Raw genomic sequence first — 21324 nt, 5'->3', positions numbered from 1 at the left:
AACTGAGTAAGCCAACCAACTGGATCCACTACACTTCCATGTTTTACTGCTTTAGAATATATTTTTCTTGGGCTTGAACCTATGGGAAATCTGAGTAGGGATCAGAATATTTAGCAGTGAGTTTGAGAGCATATATTCATATATAGAGAATTCCCCAACTTTTTTTACCTAGATGGTACTAATCAACATCACAAAAAGGGAAAAAAAACAGAACTAATTCACTTATATATAGAAGCAAAAATGCTAAATAAAATATCAGCAAACAGAACCCAGAATGACATTAAAAGTAACACTATATCACAACTCCAAATTGTAATGAGAATATATCCAAGCTCCAAAATGGAGTTTTTTCTTGAATATAAAGATAGTTTAAATTTTTAAAATCTATTCATGATTTTTCATATTAACAAGTGTTAGTGTGTTAACATTCAAGGTAAAAATCATCTCAATAGGTTCTAAAAAATTTAGAAAATAAGTGCAAATATATTTGGAAAAACATTTTTTAACTTGGTGACAACAGAATAAAAAGTGTTGTCAATTATTCCACATTGTTACTTGAATTCTTCACCTGAAAATGATTCAAAAGTTTACCCAGAATTATGAACTTTTAACAACAGTTAATAAAATGTTAAAAAATTCAAATCATCGCAGAAGGATTTATTCTTTCAGATGTTCAAATATATTATAAATTTAGAGTGTACAAAATATTACTATACTGTTGAAGAAACAAATGGTTCAATATAATAGAATAGAGAATGCCAAAATAGAAAATTTGTAAAACTTCAATATTTTGAATTAGTGGTTATTCAGTATAATATTTTGTGACAAGTATTGGGGCAAAACATTATAAATCTCCAGATGGAATTAACTAATTAAATATAAAAGTAAATCCACATAAATACTAAAGGAAAATTTAGGTGATTATTTCTACAATATTGTAGAAAGAAATGATTTTTAAAGGATATTTTGAAAGCTACAAATCATCAAAGAAATAATTGCTAACTGAAAATATATTGAGTAAAAACCTCTATTGAGCAATTTGACTCCAAAAGAGTCCTATGATGTTTTAAGTGAAAAAGTCATTTAACAGAGCATTGTGTGTCTTAATTGCATGGGTATGTCTCAGTGTGGGTAAAGGTCAGTGTGCCTACACGTCTACAGAAACAATGACTAGAAGTCTATTCCACAAAATGTTACTAGGTATTACCTCAGGACAGTGGAATCATGGGTAGTTTTTATTTCCTTTCTGTATTATCTGACTCTTATACATTGATTTTATATATATATATATATATTTTTTTTTTTTTTGATGTAGACCATTTTTTTAAAGTCTTTATTGAATTTGTTACAATACGCTACTGTTTTATGTTTTGGTGTTTTGGCCACGAGACATGTGGGATCTTAGTTCCCCAACCAGGGATCAAACCCACACTCCCTGCATTGGAAGGCAAAGTCTTAACCACTGGACCACCACGGAAGTCCAGACAATGATTATATATTATGTTTACATATTTTTGCAAAGCTATTTTAATCCTTGAGAAGGATTACCTTTTGGTTACTTAACTTAATATGTCTATAATTTGCAGTCTTGATTCATTTATGGATGAAAACAAAAGCTATGCAAGATTCTTATGATAGAAATGATAAAACTGTGTTGAGAGACATTAAATAAGAACTAAATAAGTGGAGGAGACTTAAATAAAGACCCTAAGTAAGTAAATACTTAAGAAAAAGAAAAGTGGACATGGTAGAAATGTGAATTCTCCACAAATTCTTGTAAATTCTATAATTTACATTAAAGTATAAAAAAGACTAGCTAACATTACTGTGCAGAAACACCTTTCTAGATAGCAAGACTTACGTCAAAGCTTAATAGTCTAGGGCTTCCCTGGTGGCGCAGTGGTTGAGAGTCCGCCTGCCGATGCAGGGGTCACGGGTTCGTGCCCTGGTCCGGGAGGATCCCACGTGCCGCGGAGCGGCTGGGCCCGTGAGCCATGGCCGCTGCGCCTGCGCGTCCGGAGCCTGTGCTCCGCGACGGGAGAGGCCACAGCAGTGAGAGGCCCGCATACAGAAAAAAAAAAAAAAAAAAAAAAAAGCTTAATAGTCTAGTATAAGTTCAGGAGTAAAGAAGTTAACCAATGGAACAAAACAGAAAGTGCAGAAATGAAACTAATTAAATATAGATATTAAAAAACAAGACATTAAAAACTAGTGAGAAAAGAATGGGCTATTCAATATATGGTTTTAGAACAACTAGTCACATGGAACAAAGTGAAATTATATCACTTCCTCGTAACATTGAAATGTCAGTTCTGTGAGAATTAAAGAAGTAAGTCTGAAATGCTTTGCTGGGCCGGTGGCAGCAGGGTATCCAGAGTCACATTTCAACTAAAGTGATACACTATTAACAAAATACTAAGCACTTCCTTTTCTATATTTCTTGCACTGTTCCAGAGCCATCAAATATGTAACCATCAAAAAATTCATCAAATTCTTTTTCTGTGAAGAAAAGGGCTGATTTTTCCCCCATTTCTTGAACGTGTTGACAGGTTCCCAGGCAAATGGAAAAATATGTTTTAGAGAAAATCTGAGTCATTAAGTTGTATAATCACTCATTTTGCAAGCTATACTTCTTGGGTTATTATTAGTGTTTGGAGTGTGCTGAACATTGCATAAAAACCTTTCTGTGAAACTGCATGACCACAGGCTTTGGGGATAATGTAGCTCTGTCAAAGTGGGTGCTCAAGTCCATTTGGTGTCATGTATGTAGGTAGAAAGCTGGGAATGAGGGAAGGTCCTGTCAGCAGCAAGACCTGGGGGCAGAGCTCAGAAACACCCAAGAGTCAAAAGCAGAACCTGTCAGACCTAAGCTGAAGCTCACAAATAATAAAGGATAAGCTGGTCATCTAGAATGAGGAAGTAGGAGCTCAGAGGGCACTCCTGGAAGTTGTAAAGGGAGGCAAGAGAACAGTCACTAGGCAATGGCACCAGAGAAACAATAGTTGGGGCAACCTTCAGCAAGAGCTTTCTTAAGGCATCTCCCATCCAAGGCAGGACATTGTTTCTGAACAAGATAATCCAAAACTCAAGTACAGCAACAGGCGGAGAATATCAGTTAATTGGAGAAAGAAATTGTACTTGGATAGAAAAGAGGCAAATCTAGGCAGTTTACTCTGATTGTTCTGAAATTTGCACTTGTAACTTCAAATTAAGAACTTGATATAATTGTCTTCATTTAGACTTTGGAGGTTTAATTTTGTCTTGTCTTCTCTTTTTGGCAATATGAACTGGAAGGAATTACCTTCCTGACTGAGAGACAATTTTAAAACCAGCAAAAGGGCACCCATAAACGTGATTCGATTTACCTGAAGTGAGTGCTAATTTTCATCCTTGTTTTATGCTACTTAAATGAATCATTTACCTTAACCTCTAAAGCCAGGAGGTGTAAGCAGGATAATCTATTGAGATATTAGTGTGTTTGGTTTTTCCTTAATTTCTTCTCCTCCTGTTCAAGCAGGTAACCAGGCCTATGGATTCATTGCCTCAGATAATTTCATAGGCTAAGAATCAGATGATAGCTTCTTCCTCTACTCAGTAAATGCCCAACACATTGGCAAGACTATGGGTAGACAATGAAAAGGGAGAGAATTCCTAGAAATTAGGAAGTAACAAAGATTTGTGAACCCTGCCATCATTGGCGAGCGCCGGTGATCTGCTGTGTGGGAATGCCCTAGGGAGAAGGCGAGACCTCAGGGGGCTGGAAGCATGTTGCACTAGGGGAGCCTGGCCCCTGAACAGAGCCACCCCCCTCTGCAAAGATGCCCATGCCCACGAATGGCTCAGAAGTGGAGGCCTGCCAGTTATTGAAAATGGAGACAGCAACAGCCGTCATAATGAAGGTCGAGACTGAAGGTCCTGCCCATATTTCAGAATTTACTTAATCTTCTCAGTCTCTGGGGCCATTTTGTTGAAAAGAAGGGCCTTGACATTGATTAAAATAGAATCTCCTTCCAGAGGGTAGAGGAGTGAACGAGGGAGAGGTTTGGAGGCAATTTTGTGCTGACTTAAAGAAAAATTTAAAACTGCCTTTGTTTCTGGCTCTCCAGAGTTTGCAGATTAATATTCATGTATGGTATATGCTTGTTAATAAATACTAATCTAGTCAACAGGGATAACTTGACACAGAACTTCAAGGGTCCCACATAGAAGTATTGTGCTTATTAAGACTGAGTTGATATCTTCAAACACATGGGGAAAAAATGATCTTTAATATGTATTTAGACTTGTAGAATTAGGAAAAAGAACAAACAGAAAAACATTTAAGCCAATCCCATTATTATTACTATTACTATTATTATTATTTTTGGATTAAAAAGAATCTGAAATCCAAAGCCACAAGTTGGCCTTAAGATCACACGTGTCTAGTGTCTAGAGGTGATGTTGGGACCAGAGCTCACAACTCCTGGAACCCAACCCTGAACTACCTGCCTCCCCAGGTCATGTTCATAGAGCTCCCACGCCAGGCTGGCCCCACTTCCAAAAGTGATTGATTAAGAGGAGGCAACCTCTGCCTTCATTTAGACAACTTCCTGGTTTTCACTTCCTGAGTCATCCTGTTACATCATGCCTCGGAGCTTCACATCAGTTTTGAATTTGAAGACTCCCCAGTTCATAAACTGTTCTTTCATGCACAATAAACTCTTACTGAATACTATTTTACTTATCTGGCTTTAATTTATGCTGCCTTTTTTTTTTTTTCGGTACACAGGCCTCTCACTATTGTGGCCTCTCCCATTGCGGAGCACAGGCTCCGGATGCGCAGGCCCAGCGGCCACGGTTCACGGGCCCAGCCGCTCCGCGGCACGCGGGATCCTCCCGGACCGGAGCACGAACCCGTGTCCCCTGCATCAGCAGGCGGACTCCCAACCACTGGGCCACCAGGGAAGCCCTATGCTTTTTTTTGAATTTTTGGCAAGACAATAGGGCTAGACTGGAGAAATAGTTTAGTATTTGCCATCTTTATTTAACCTGCATTGCTTTGCCCTCCTCTCTGCTTTTGCTCTCCTCTCCACCTGTCTCAGACTTTGTTTTCCCAAAGTGTAGTCTGAACTCCAACTCTATTTTGAAACACTTGCTCTCTGATCTGATCCTCAATGACTTTCTGATCTATACCACCCAGTTTTAATTTACCCTGTGTTACCTAGTCTCATTGGTCATCTTTTCATGTGTATCTAATTTTCCCCTTGTACATTGTAACCCTCTGTATTTTGTTTATGAATAACCACCAAACACTCAGTAGAGCACCTTAAACTTTGTAAAGTTTTAATAAATGTTTATTGATGGACTTATTGACACCAAGTTTAAGGGTCAGTTAATATTCTGTATCTAACTGAAAAGAACACAGTAACAGAACTGTATAAATAGCTGTTTCTCCGCCTGTGTGCTCCATAAATGAAAAAATTCATAATTGTTTGCACTGACAAAAGACTGCCTGCTCTAGATTCTCTCTCCATGCAAAACTGATATCAATAATTGTTGTGATAGCAATAATCACCTAGAACAGATGACAAGTGGTTTTCAGGCTTTGCATTTTCTTTGTTAAGTACTCCTAAATACCTCCTAATTTAAAAGAAGTCAGTGGGTAGGAAACAGTGATGCTATTGCAGATAAGCTATAGAAAATAAATGCAATATTTGAGATGCTGATTTAAAAACTAGATTTTAAAATTAGATTACAAATTAAAAAGCAGTCTGAACACCACATTTCACACTTTATTTATAATATGAACTAGTTACGTTTGTTTATTTCAAACTTAATAATGACAAGTTTGATTATATTTCTTTTGGAAAAGATTTCCCTGAGGAAAATCTTTTAAAAAGATGAGTTCCCTGACACCTTTAAAATCTGAATCAGCTGAATAAAATCCACTCCAAAATAAACAAAGAAGATATTTTAAAGCCCACAATGGCTCCATACATTTCATGCTTTCTCAGAACATTTAGGGCTGATCCTCACCTGACCTCTGCCTACCTTTTAGCCCTAGGAATCGTCCTTCCCTCCAAAGCATGTTAACGTCTTACCATTTCTGGAGGGTACCTGACCTTTCCTGCCCTGGCCCTTGCATTTGCCTCTTCACCCCCAGAAAGCTCTCCTTCACTCTGTTCATAGATATAACAGCAGACCATCTCTCTGCCCTAAGTGTTTCTCCCTGAGCTCTTGGCATTCTGTTATCTCAGCTCAAACATCACAGCCACAGAGAGCTCTTCCCTGACCACCTTGGCCAAAGTGGCTTTGCCAATTTCACCTCCATCTCACTGTCCAATTATTTCCTCTGTGGTAATAACAATTTTCAATTTTTTAATAAATGTGCTTATTTATTTGCTTACATGTTTATAGTTGGATTGCCCATGTAAATATTAGTTCTTTGAGATCTTGTTTGTCTTGCTCTGTAGTTCTACATTTCCCCAATTCCTGCTACATAGACTAAGCTCATAAAAAGCAGAATGGGTTTTGAAATGTTCTGTATTACCAGGTGTGAAAAGCAACAGGTTGGTGTCAAGGTGAGAAGCAGGAGACATTTGAGATGGTCTGGAATTTGAAAAGCTGAAGGAAGACCATTAGTGGAGACTTTGCTTCTGGCTTTCCCACTGAGCTAGCCATGAGATCTGCAGTGGGTGACTTTGGATGATACATTTGAGACAATTTTAAGATTTCAAGCTCTATAGTTCTGTGATTTACTGGCTTTGCTTTAGATTCTAATGACTACATTTGTGCTACTTTCCCTAAGATAATCAATAGCCTATACTTAATTTTCTTTTGTTTTAATTTTTTTTTCTGTCTGACTTCACTCTGGCAACTTTTCTTTTTTGTTTTTGGCATGGGGGTGCAGGGGGGTCTATATGTGTCATTTTCTTCATCTATAAATTGAGAGGGCAGGAGGAGGGAGAGTCACTAAAGTTTTCTGGGGGCTTTTTGTTTTTGCTTTTTTGTTTTTTATTTGTTTGTTTTGCTTTTATGGTATAGAATGGTATGAAGGAGAAACCAAGGGAGAGAGAAGGACACCAAAAACCTACCTTAGGGAGAGTTTTCCATAGGCTGCTAGCAAGCACAGTGCTACTTGGCTGATTATTGAAGCCAACTTCCTTCTATTACTTGCAGGTAGAAATGTGCATATTTTCTGCTTCTCTTGCAACATAACATTCAGTAAGTTTCCAAGTGTCATTAGCTGGTTGTAGACAATTGGTATGGCATTTGTCACATAGTAAGGCATAACTAAATGTTTACAAACATGGTCTTTAAACTAAAAGCTTTAAATCATAGTGTTTTTTTTTTTTAATTTCCCAGAGTGATAAAGCATGGAGACAATTGTAGAGGTGGAATCAGCACGCATGCCCAGGAGTGGGCATGTTACCAGAATTTTAGGATTTTCTAATGTCTTAGTCATTGACACTTTTAGAATCCTATTTTCCTTTTCCCACTAAATTTTGCCCAATACAAGCATCCCCATTTCTCTCTGTTTTGAACTGGTAACCTGATGGAGCAGATGGGTTACTCAGAGTAGCACATGGCTTTAGGAGCATCCACCTCTGCGTTCACTTGGAAGATCCATCAATGGAAAACCAAGGTCTACATCTGCTGAAGGGCTGCTGGCAGCTGTCACCAATTTTACATGTCTGAATGTGCCCTGAGCTAAATGGCCATGTCTTCCATGGCTTTGCCCTGCCCCATCCTAAAATAAGCCTAGGGCTCACCTAGTAAAATCCTATTGATTTAAAAGTAACCATGCTGTTAATTAGAGTAAAAATAGTTAAGATTCATTAAATGCAGTGATTAGGAGTTACCTGGATGTGTATACTTATTATCTGAATTTTGGAAGTTTATTTAACATCATTGTGCCTACTGACGCATCTGTAAAAACTGATGTAATATAGTACCAGGTGCTGTAATAAATATTTTCCATCCATTTTCTATTTAAGGAAACATCTTTTTAAAATGGGAATGTTTGAGCAATCACATGGCTTTGGGAGGGATACACTTGGAAACGTGAGGAAAAAAAGGGTGCTTACACCTAACCATAACTCAACCAGGTTTATCCTGGTGATAACTGGTGCAACAGGGTTACTTTCTGAAACAAAAGAGCCTGGTGAAAAGGAGAAAGTCTTCCATAACCTATTAACCAAAAGAAAATTATGTCACCACTAATTATCATCTTTAAGCATTTTATAAATATCAGAGTGTCTAGTTCCTGAAAATAGGATTTGTAAATTTTAGGCATATGTGAAGAACTTTCTTAAACTTGTTGACTGATAATGTGAATCATCAGAAATACCGAGCAGGAGAGGGAGAGGGAGAAGAGAGAGAGAGATTGATTTTCCATCTCTCTATCTCATTTATGAGGCAATATAAGCATATTGTAATGTGATGATAAATAAAATACATTATCTTGTTATTAATTATTTCAAGTAGCTTTCCAGAAATGAGCAATTAAAACTAAAATTTTAAAGGGAGAAATAAGCTAATGAAATGTATGTTTTTACACTGTTTCTTTGAATTATCTCCTTTGGGAATACCATTAGTTTTAGTTCTCCATGCTTTTCCAACTGGAAATAGTGTGAAAGTCAAAATTATAATATAGGTACTTTTAAGAATTTGTTAAACATTTTATGGTGTTAGTGTTCAATTTTCTGCTATTTCTTCTGTGAATAGACACTCTTTGGTTTGGTTTCATTTAGTTTGAATTACTCTAGTCTGGCTTAGTTTGGTTAAATTATTTTTTGTTTGGTTCAATTTTGCTATTGGACTTTAGGTATTAAAGTCTATTAGTGAAAAAGTAAATTGTCATCCAGCACATCTAATACATTTATGAACCTTGTGTACTAGTACATTAGGTCACTGCTAAGTCCAAGAAAGGCAAAATTCCTTGTTTGCTATGGTTTTAAAATAGGTCTTAACAGAAATAAACACATCTTCTCTTATATTCAAATTAGAATTTGTGGAATGTTTCAGAGCTGAAATAGTGCATTTAGGAGCATTATCTTGAATTGTGTTTTTCTTTTGACTCTAAACAAGGATACTTCGTCTTAACTAGTGTCCAACACCAACCATTATTAGGATATGTCATCATGATCATATGTCAGCAGGTAACATTGTTTTATTAAAGTAATTACTATGCACCAGGCACTGTGTTTAGTATTTTTCAAGTATTATCTGACTTAATACTTACAGCAGACTTCATAAGTATCATTTTCAGGAAACTAAGTAACTTGACAAAAGGTTCATAGTTACTAAAGTAGTGAAACTAGGCCTTTAACTTGGATTGATTTGACAGAAAGACTGAATACCAGTCTTCACTTTTAAATTAGCCAGTACTTCATTCTTATTCTGCTAAATATGTCTATTAAAATAAACACTCTCAACACTACATTTAATACATTTAAGATCTTTATTACTTGTGCTTGTGCTCTCCTTTCTCTTTCTTTACCTCTCACTTTCTCTTCTTTAAAAGTTTTGTGAAAAATAGGGCCATTAAATTTATCAGTATATTCTATATTCTCAAAAAAGTGTTTGCATTAGCTTTTTAGTTTAATGTATTTCCATTTAAGTCAATGTAGTTTTAGAAAAGTCATACAAACAAGTCATATATTTTGAAAGAATTCTTTACCTACACCATTTATTTAATTCAAAAGATTAAAGAAGATTTAACAGAATAAAATTAGCCATAATATCTGTAAATTCAAATTTCTTTTTAGCACAACAATCATCCTTGAAAATCTTCCACATTCAGCAAATGAATTCAGCAGAGTGATTATATTATCTTGAGTTGAATCACCTGTAAGCAAATTGAAAATGAAGAAAATTAAATTTATGTGCTGTGTAGACTTCAATACAAATTTTGCAATAATTGTAGTTAAATTTCGAATTCTTGCTTAACTTAACAATTGCATCCCTGTGAGAATTACTGGGAGAACTGCGAAGGAAAAAAATAGATATACAATTTCTAAACAAAAGGAAGTTATTTGAAAAGTTTTGGAATTTAGTTGCATATTGAAACACAGAATTATTTACAGTTAATAAATGAAACTCATTTGTTTTAAATAGTCTAAAAGCCCCTCATTATAAGATATGCCTTGAATTTGAGCTCAAAACTTGATGCTTAACAGGTTATGGGAATAGCAGGTGGGGTTGAGGGTGGAGGATGGAGAGATTATAAGGGATGCATAATTTGGTTTTTGATAGATGTTAGAAGATAGCCTAAAGAATTCCATACCATCCTCAAATTGTTTCATCTTGCTGACTTGAATGAAAAAAAATATTTAGTAATAGAATATGGTTTGATTCACAATAAGAAAGAATTCAGTTGAAATTGCATAAGCTCATAAAACAACACAAAGTGTCAAATTAAGAGGACTCAATAACCCAGACTAGCCTTGAGTTCTCACTGGAGGTATAAAGTAACTCTTTTAGCCCAGTGTTTTTTGAAAATATGGTCCATAGACTATTAATATCAAAATGCCCCAAAGGAATTAAAAATATATATAGATTCCACGACTACCAGACTGCTAAATCAAAATACCTATGACAGAGTGCAGGAATCTCTATTTTAGTAAGTATTCCAAGTGTACTTTTTTTTTTTTTTTTTTGGAGATTGCTTTTTATGAGATGAAATTTTATTATAATACATTTTTAAAATTTTTATTGGAGTATAGTTGATTTACAATGTGTTAGTTTCAGTATAACAGTAAAGTACAGAAATCTGAATTGTGTCTGGATGGATGAATATTTACATATGAATATACCCACATAACCTCCATTCAGAATCAAGATGTAGTAAATTTCCATCACCCTAGAAGAATATTTCATGCCCCCTTTCAGGTAATAACACACCCAGGGGAAAAAGACCACCATGTTCTCTTTTTTTAAACATTGTACAAATGGAATAAATGGTATCTTCTTGAAGCTGATAGACTTCTTTCAGCATTGTGTATTTTAGACTCATCCATGTTGTTGAGTGTATGAATAATGTATTCTGTTTTAATTGTTTTATAGTTGTGTAATGGATATTTGGGTAGTTTTCCAGGGATTCATATGAACTATAACATTTAAAAATCTTTCGTTTAGATCTTTCAAGAAGTATTGTGGTTGATCAGGGCAGCCTGCAACCAAAATAAGAACTTTCGAGAGTGCTATCTCCTAATCATTTTACCATAGGGTTTCAACTTTGAATCATTTCCTTGGTTAAAATTTAGTCACAGAGGTTGAATTTATGTTTATATAAATGTTATCTGACAGAACCTAATATGCATAAAACACATAAAATGCTTTATCATATTACCATGTGTAGGTTTATTAGACTGGTTGGATTCGATTAGTTGGAAGGTTGATAGGAACAAACTAACAGAAAAAACAACAACAGTAAAATAGGTAAAAGGTACAGGTACGTAGGTAAATAGGTAAAGGGACAGGAAATACTATTTTAGTGATAGAAACAAGGAATGGAGAGTTAGGGAAGAGAGAAAGGGAGTGAAGTGGTTTGTAGCACCATTGGCCACTTTCTCAAATACATGGTGTCCCTTTTCAGTCTCTCTCATTTCTTCCCATGCTGTAGCCCCTTACCTCCCACTACTTCTTGTTGAACTAATCCTGGATGAGGGGCAGCACCACACTCTCTTCCCATGAGTTCTGGGAAAAATACCAACATCACATGGGCAGGCTTATCTCCTAAGCTCTCCTTTCCCAGGTCCAGGCAACAAGACCTAGATTTACAAGAAAACCCTCAGTGCAGTGGCTGTGGTTGCCTCATCCAACATAGCATTGGGCGTTCTGTCTGTCAGACAGTAAACACAGAAACTTCCAGTGACGGTCTGTGAATATAGATGCTTCTCAAACTCTACCCTTCACTCAGCATGGTGCTGGATCCAGGCTAAGGAAACTTAGAGAATAGAGCATTCCTGAGTTACAATTAAAACCACATTCAAATTTACTTTAGGACATATTTCTTATATAATTTAAGTGGGAACTTACTGAATATGCCTTCCATTTGACTGGGGAATTGGTTTCTTGTTGGGTTCTTGAGTATCTGTACCAAGAGTAAGTGAAGAAGCCTGGATTTATGGCAGCAGTCTAAAGCTCTTTGCAGTCTTCCATGTGAAATTATCTGTGTATAATTATATGCGTGTATGTGTGCATGTATAAATATAAATGGTTTCTGAACAGGTTCTCTACAATGTGCTGTACTGGACTACGGCTCCTTATTGTATTTCAACTTAATGCCTCACATTGGAGGCATCACTGTCAAAATTTGGTCAAAAGCTGAATATCTAGCATATTCTTCAGTCACTTCGAAAAATACCCAATATTCACGAGAAGACATGTTTATTTTAGTGACTCCCTAGCATATTGCATATCTTGCATGGGATAATTCATAAAACTTCTCCCCCTTATACCTTAATTACTCCGTCACAGTAGCAAGAGCCGATTTGTTGGGTATTTCTTTGTTTTTCTAACCATCTATAGCCATTTACATAATGACTTCTGAAAGCTAAAAATTTTTAGAGATTTAGTGTCTTCAAAATAATGCATGCTCAAGGATTAAGAAAGCTTTTGAGACTTTTACAAGGTAGGTCAGAACAGAGTTTTTATTTACTTTTGAGAAATTGGGCAACTGAGGCAAGGTGAAGAAATAAATGATTCATTTGAGTGAATCAAGAAAAGATGTTAGCTATAAACCTTACTGTTAGGTCATTACCTACGTTTTCTCACAAATTTATGCTAGACAGAGAAGAGCTAATCCCAGAAGGCTCTTGCACAATCTTTTATGAATTTTCGAGTTCAATATCACTGAAGTAAGGAAATCACATGTCCAAATTGAAAGAAAGTCTGTCTTTGTATAAAGGACACACTTTTCAAGGCTAATTTCTAGAGCACATTTGCCTTTCATTATGGAAAAATACACCATTCATATTCTTATTATAAGGACTGGAAACTGTCTCCTTTCAGCAATTTAACGTTCACTTCTTCTTCTCAAACATTGGAAAAGACCCCTGGATGCCTGTCTCTCTCGCTTCCATACATGCAGGTCACACTAGCACAATTCAACTTCTATTCTCAACATGCAGTTTGCCCTGTGAACATCTAAGTCAGCTCTTATCACTTTGCCAGAACCTTCAGGGGCTTCTTATCTCACCCAGAAAAGAATCTAAAACCTAAAAATAAAATAAAATAAAATAATTCAAATTCCTTACATTGGTCTATAAGATTGTAGATTATCTGTTGCTTCCCTAACTTCATCTCCTACCCTTCTCTTCCACGCTCCTTTTTCTTTTTCCTAGCCATGTTGGCTTCCTTACTGTTCCTCACACACACAAAGCACACACCTGGCTCAGGGCCTTGGCCCTCACTGATCCTTCAGCCTGAATTGCTCTTTCCAGAGCTATTCCCATGGCTTGTTCTCTCACTTCTTTCGATTACCTACTCAAATATCATATGATCAGGTAGGGCTCTTCCTGACTCCGCTATACAAAAGGGCAACTTCTTTCCACCTTGGCACTCCCTAGCCTCTAGACATACTATATATTAATTTTTTTAAACTTTCATTGCCTATTTCTCCCAACTACAAGCTGAGCTCCATAAGGTCATACCTGCCCTGTTCCCTACAGTTTTCCCAAGAATAAAGAACAGCACGTAGTTGATGCTCAAAACATATTTTTAATACATGAAAAAATAGGGATAAATAATAATATAGTAAAACTTAAATTGTGAAACAGCTGAGTTGGGGATCAATTTTGTTCATCTTTTATTAGCAAAGACATTATTGTAAAGACATTGCAGCTGGCCTAACAGGTGCCAACACAAATGTCTGAAGCTCACACACAAAAGATTTTGGGGTGGCATGTGTGTGTCAAAGAGGGGGAGTATATTTATGTCTCATTTCTATAGAACTTATGTCTCTGCAGCGTGCCCTCAGAGGTCACACAGACATAAATCATGAACCACACTCCATGCAACAGCTGTGACCTGGGACTCTTAGCCTCCATTTGGAGCTTCAGTTGGCAGCAAAATTACCACACACCAATAACGAGCAAGGATTCACAACTGGTTTTGAGATTCTGTTACCTTTCAGTTATATATTTTAATCCCTATGCCCTCTTCTTCCTTGACTTCCCAATTCTTTTTCACTTCACCTACATCACCTTTTCTACCTCTCTGAAAAGTGCAGATTTTCCCAGTTCTAGAATACCTCCACTATGGTTTCTGTGTTCTTGCTGTATGCCATTTGGTGAGGAAAGAGGCTTTACCTTGCCTCACAGTTTCTGAAACGAGCTCTGCTCAACACTAACTTGGATGCTCTGTTCTCAAGAGGAAGCAATTGATCTGTTGGAGGCTTCAATTCAGAGTGAGTGGGAGCAAGCTTTTCTGTTGGTACCAGCTCCGCTCTGCATCTCACACAGAAATTCCTTCTGGAAGCATGTGCTCTAAACCCAGCAGGAAGAGCAATGGAGGAGGCCTGGAAACATCAGTAGCAACAGTAACAGTAGCAACAGGAATAACACTCAGCTCATCTATAGATTTTCTAACTGCATATACCATGAAAATGGTCCCATGATGTGTTGAAAAGCAGGGAGAAAATGATGTTTGAGTTTTTAAAAATTACAATTACCATTTTGTAAGACAATGTGGAGCCCAACGGAACAGAGAACATAGAAAGAGTAAACGTATTAGGATAGGGAAATGATAGGTAAATTTTTTCCTTGAATTTTATGATTGTTTTATTATTAGGAAGATGCATTAATGATCATTTTAAAGTTGGGGACAAAGTACGTATAGTACTGAGGGTTTGTTGGTACTAAATCTAGGGACTGTATCTCAATTCTTAAAATAAGATTCATAATGATACACATAAATAGCTTTCCATTCACACCCAGCAAATAGCAATACATCAAAGTATGGAAGAATTAGAATTACAGGTGGCTATAGCCCCCATCTTACAAATCGATTACTAAAGACAATTTCACCATGACATGGAAGGCCAAACAGGAGCACCTAATCCATGGCAGACATTCTCAGGTTATCTCATTCACTGCCACAGAAATCCTGGGGGGCAGCTGTATTACCCTATTTTAGAGAGGAACAAATGGAGTTTTGGAATGATTGTGTAACATCTAATACCACAGAGCCAGAGAACCTGATTCAAACCCTTGTCTACCTGTGCTTGAAATAAGAGCCTGTGAAAATTAATAGTCACTTGACCCTCGTGGAATCAATGACTTTTGTATTAACAGAGTATTTTTGTGTTCACGTTTGAATAATCTGGAGCCTCTGGGCAGCTGGGTTCTTGAGGGCTAATATTATTTTACTCTAATTTTGGTAAATCTTCATACAGCAATAAAAATGGTATTGATAATTACATATGTCTGTGTTTATTAGAAAGCCTTCTAACCTACCTCCACTTCATTTACTTGCCAAATATAAGTAAAAGTTTACGTACTGGGCTTCCCTGGTGGCGCAGTGGTTGAGAGTCCGCCTGCCGATGCAGGGGACACGGGTTCGTGCCCTGGTCTGGGAAGATCCCACGTGCCGCGGAGCGGCTGGGCCCGTGAGCCATGGCCGCTGAGCCTGCGCGTCCGGAGCCTGTGCTCCACAACGGGAGAGGCCACAACAGTGAGAGGGCCCGCGTACTGGGAAAAAAAAAAAAAAAAAATTTACGTACTAAGTGTCATTCTTCATTCCCTCTATAATATCCTCTTTCTGAGATCCACAGCATACTGAACACCAGCAGGGTGCTGTGATATGTGTACTTCTACTAAGTTAAATGCAAATCAGTGTCTGTGTCTGTTTCAAAACCTGTTTATACTAGCTTCATATGTTACTAAAAATAAATAATTGAATCAGCTATGATATAAAATGCTGAAATAACAGTAGAGAAAAGGGTTGGACTGATGAAAATTAAGTCGAATGCTTTCAAAAGACTTAATAAAGATAAATCTTTAAATGTTCGCTGTGGAACTAGGTGTGATCTAGATAACTTGAAAGATTGGGAGGCAGGAGGGAGAGCAGAATCACAACATTTAGAGTGATTCTGTAAGACCATAACACAACCACCTTTAAGATCTCTTCCCACTTTAAAGAACACAAAACTAGAAAATATAGAGGAAGCATTGTTAAGTGTGATTTATATAAAAAGACTATTGAAATTTTAATTGCAGAATTCATTTGTCCTACAACAAAAATCAGAAAGTTAATTAACAAATGCATTTAGTTTTAAAAAATTTAAATATGTCTAAATCACTTGTCATGACTATTTGCATTAAAAAAAGATTTTGATTAATAAAAATGAATCTTCTTAATTAATAAAAATTAACCAACTCATCTTGATTGCTTCACTGTATTAGTTTTCTATTAGCAAGCTAAAATAATACAAATTTATTATTTCAGTTTCTGCAGGTCACAAGTCTGAGTGTGGTGTGGCTGGATTCTCTGCTCAGGGTCCCATGGGGCTGAAATCAAGGTTCCAGTCATGTGGAGCTGCCATCTGGGGCTTGGAGAAGGCATCAAACAGCCTCCCCTTTTTTATGAGCATTAGTACCAGGTAAGAAGCATGCCTTTTGTCATCACACACTCTCCATGTTCTCTTTTGTCTTGGAATTTAAAAAAAAAAAAAAAAAGAAGCATAACTGATATGAGTGAGAAACTAATGACAAAACCCACTTCCAGTCCTTAAACAGATATTCCATAGACCTTCTTCATGCCCAAGGAAGCAAATCTTTCTGCTGTTGAAGGTAAACAACAACTGGAGAAATGATTTAGAGGAAATTTAAGCATCAAATAGAAAGCTTTGACTAGATGTTTTTAAAACTCTTCCCTACCCTTACCATTACATGCACCTATGAATGGAAAATATATCATAAAATGTTGAGAACATTTTAAAAGTCAAGCAAAGGGGATATGAGTGACTCAGTAATTGCAAGTCATCATATTCTCATTCTGTCTACTAAGCCCCCCAGTGAAAAAAATCAGTGGAACCTTCTTCAACCTACCCATGTCTTATTCTGTGGGTAACCATTCTCTCATATAAAACATAAACATATGACTAAATAGTCATGAATAAATGACCTTCCAAAACATACATGTTTTTAAAACGCTTCAAGAGAACTGCCTGAGATGTTATCAGCCAAGGTACAATGCAAATAGTCCAGATTTAAATACTATTTAGAAGCACTGTAAGAATAACACGGAGTTTCAATTTATAAATTAAAAATAAAAATTTACTGCTGTCAGTATCCAATCTCCTATTGTCATTCAATACCTGCCACCTTAATACAGAAGAGAAATATGAATTTCCAGAATAACTACCAATTCAATACAGGAATGAACCAGACTACAAATTTTGGTTTTTTCTGTTTTTTTTTAATTTATTTTTTAACATCTTTATTGGAGTATAATTGCTTTACAATGGTGTGTTAGTTTCTGCTTTATAACAAACTGAATCAGCTAGACATATACATATATCCCCATATCTCCTCCCTCTTGTGTCTCCCTCCCTCCCACCCTCCCTATCCCACCCCTCTGGGTGGTCACAAAGCACTAAGCTGATATTCCTGTGCTGTGCGGCTGCTTCCCACTAGCTATCTATTTTACATTTGGTGTGTATATATATCCATGCCACTCTCTCACTTCGTCCCAGCTTACCCTTCCCCCTCCCCATGTCCTCAAGTCCATTCTCTATGTCTGCTTCTTTATTCCTGTCCTGCCCCTAGGTTCTTCTTCTTCTTCTTTTTTTTTTTTAGATTCCATATATATGTGTTAGTATATGGTATTTGTTTTTCTCTTTTTGACTTACTTCACTCTGTATGACAGACTCTAGGTCCATCCACCTCACTACAAATAACTCAATTTCGTTTCTTTTTATGGCTGAGTAATATTCCATTGTATATATGAGAACCATAATTCAAAAAGAGTCATGTACAACAATGTACAACAATGTTCATTGCAGCTCTATTTACAATAGCCAGAACATGGAAGCAACCTAAGTGCCCATCGACAGATGAATGGATAAAGAAGATGTGGCACATATATACAACAGACTAGAAATTTTGCACCAGCTTTTGTAAGTTAACTGAAGAACGTTTTGTGATGAAACTCTATAGAAATGTGAAGAAATACCTAAAATTTCTCAGCCGCCAGAGATCAATTATACCTTAAAAAACTTTGAGTCGTGAATGGAACAAACTCAAGAAATATAGCTGAATTTCTCTGAATCAGACCTTGCAAAAGTATGTTCCTATTTTCTCATCTCTTTGACCATACCCATTTCTGTAATAACTACATCAGCATTTCACACTGTATACTTCAGTCGGTTACCAACTGTCTGACAAAAAAAAAACACAAAATTTTTTTATTGTCAGAAATCCTCATACACTTCAGGAGTGTAAAATTGTGCTACCAATTTGGATAACAAATTTGCAGTTTTGTACAACGTTAAACATACATTTACCCTATGGCCCATAAAATCCTCTCCTAGGGATTCATTCAAAAGAAAGGAAAGTATATGTCTACAGAAAGCTTGTGCAAAATGCTCATAACAGATTTATTCATAATAGCCAAAAAGTGGAAACAATTTTTGTGTCCATCAAGAGGAGAATTAATTAAAAAAAACTAAGATATACAATAAAATACTATTGAGAAATAGAAAGGATTGAGTTACTAAAATACACAACTTGACTGAATCTCAAAAACAAATGCTGACCAAAAGAGGCTGGTACAAAAGAATGTATATGTCTGATTTCATTTATATGAAAAAGTCCAAAATAATATATAATGGAAGAACACAGATTTATGGATTCAGCAGGACTCTCAAAGATTGACTGGGGAGCAGAGGGCACTATGTGCAGTGATGAACTATTTTATATCTTGATGGGGAGATATGGGTTACATACATGTTTGCATTTGTCAAAGCTACACAACTATAAACTTGAGATTGGTGCACACACTGTATAAAAATACTACTTTCACAAGAAATAATTTTCTTTAATATTTAAAAATTCGGGGTTTCCCTGTGGCACAGTGGTTAAGAATCCACCTGCCAAGGCAGGGGACACGGGTTCGAGCCCTGGTCCAGGAAGATCCCACATACTGCAGAACAACTAAGCCCATGTGCCATAGCTACTGAGCCCTTGTGCCACAACTACAGAAGCCCTCAAACCTAGAGCCCGTGCTCTGCAACAAGAGAAGCCACCACAATAGAAGTGAGACCAAATTAAGAAGACATCAATTTCCATGGCACAATGACACATATCATCTCTTTGGTACCACCTGTTAATAAGGTCAAGAAAAAATGGAAATTGTTACTGAGCCTGTCGAGAAGATTAAAGGAGACAGCTGAAGAGTGCAGCAAGGGGCGATACCAGGACAATAAAAGAATAGTGTATTGGCACTTTGATTTAGAGAAGCAAGGCAGTTGTATGGGAAGAGTCAGGAGTTTTATTTTCAGCTCAGTTGCAGACTTAGCCAGGGGCCCCTGGCAATTCACACATGCAATTTATGACACTCTGGTTGCCTTACTTCATCTGACCTGAGAGATTGTAATTGTCTGTGACTGGTAGCAGCTGTCACTGGAGTACAGTAAGGAAGGTGATTCCTCTGTGCTCCATGTTTTGGGAGACACCAAACCTACAATAGAAACTGCTAGTAAAGAAAATGAAATATTAAAGATCAACTGTAAACAGATCATTTTGTGAATACTATTTATGAATTGCAGTCCTCACTGTAAGAGTGCCCAGGTGTTTCAGAGCTTTCAGAGAACTGCAAAATACACTCCCAGGGCTAGAGGCAGAGACTGGGGTGAGGGTGACTCGGGTGGTAGTCTGATGCCAAGAGAGAACTTAAGGGCATCTACATAATCACCATCACCAAAGCCAGTAAGTGGAAGGCCTTTGAATCTTTCACATCGATCTTCTGTGCACATGTTTACATTTCACAAATAACCTTCTTTTTTAAAAAAGTGTTTGTGGCTTATTTATAAATAGATATTATGCATATAAATAAACCCAATAATGATTTGTCATTTTTTCTCCTATGTGGAACATAGTTCATTTTTTTCAATGATGTCTCCTACAATAAAGTGTGGACTTGTCCAGGGGCTGATTAGCCTGGGTAGTCACGTTTCCCATCCCATGCCCCAGGTGCCTCCAGAATAGTACCTCACACCTACTCCACACACACCAAATGTATTGTGGATAAAAGGATGGTATGAAGGAAGAATAAACAGATGGATGGGTGTATGGATGGATGGATGACACAATTCAACATTATGTGTCAACTGAATGGAATAATGTTATAAAATAAACTTAAAGATGAATGCCAGGACTTCTGGTTCTGGCCAGGATGGGATAGCTCATTCTTAGCTAGTCTTCTTTCACACACCCAGAAAATCCTAGACATAGTACAGGAAGCAAACATAGAAAGAGTCTGAAAGTTAAAAAAACATAGACTGGATAAGAATTATAGGACTTGAAAAACAGTATGTTGATGAGGGTGAGAGTTCGGTAGGTTTTCTTTTTGCCTTTCATGTATGCTGGGTGGGGCACTGGAGAAACCTATGACCTAGAGCAGCCAAGAGGCACAGACAAGCAACAAAGCCCAAAGAAAAGCCTATACACTCTAACCAAAGGACCCATGAAGGGTGACCTAGAAGTATAGAACATCTTTTTAATAATACATACCTTAGTCCAGCCAAACACCAAGGGAAAAATGCCCCCACCCCTGCAGAATCAGTGGGGCTCTTGGGGGCTGAAGTTCTGGCCCCACCTAAAAACAGCAAGGCTGGGCAAGTTGGCCTCCACTTTCCCCTCACCTGATTGGTGTCAGTGGGAACAAATGCCAAACATAACTTCTACCCACACATAGCAGCAAAGAGGTGGAATGAGATGGTGCAGGGAGATGTCAGTTGGCATTCTGCTTCCCTCAACATAGTAATATATGGTAAAATAAAATTTCACTTCTTCTAGATCTTAACTCCACGCAAAACAGTGACTTTCTTATAAAAAAAAAAAAAGAAGAAGAAGAAGATTAAATAAGATTCAGGTTCTCATAAAACAAAACTCCAAATTCCAAATTCTTAGGGTCAGAATAAGAAATATTCCATCATACTAAGAACGAAGAAAATCTCAACTTGTAGGAGGAAAGTCTATCAACAGATACCAATACCAACATATCACTGATGTTGAAAATATCTGACAAGGATTTTAAAGCAGTCATCATAGAAATTATTCAGCAAACAGTTTCAAAAACACAAATGAAAAAATGGAAAGTCTCAGCAAAGAAACAGAA

Source organism: Kogia breviceps, chromosome 5 (genome assembly GCF_026419965.1).
Source record: "Kogia breviceps isolate mKogBre1 chromosome 5, mKogBre1 haplotype 1, whole genome shotgun sequence".
NCBI classification, from domain to species: Eukaryota; Metazoa; Chordata; class Mammalia; order Artiodactyla; family Physeteridae; genus Kogia; species Kogia breviceps.
Note: the sequence above shows the minus strand (reverse complement) of the source record.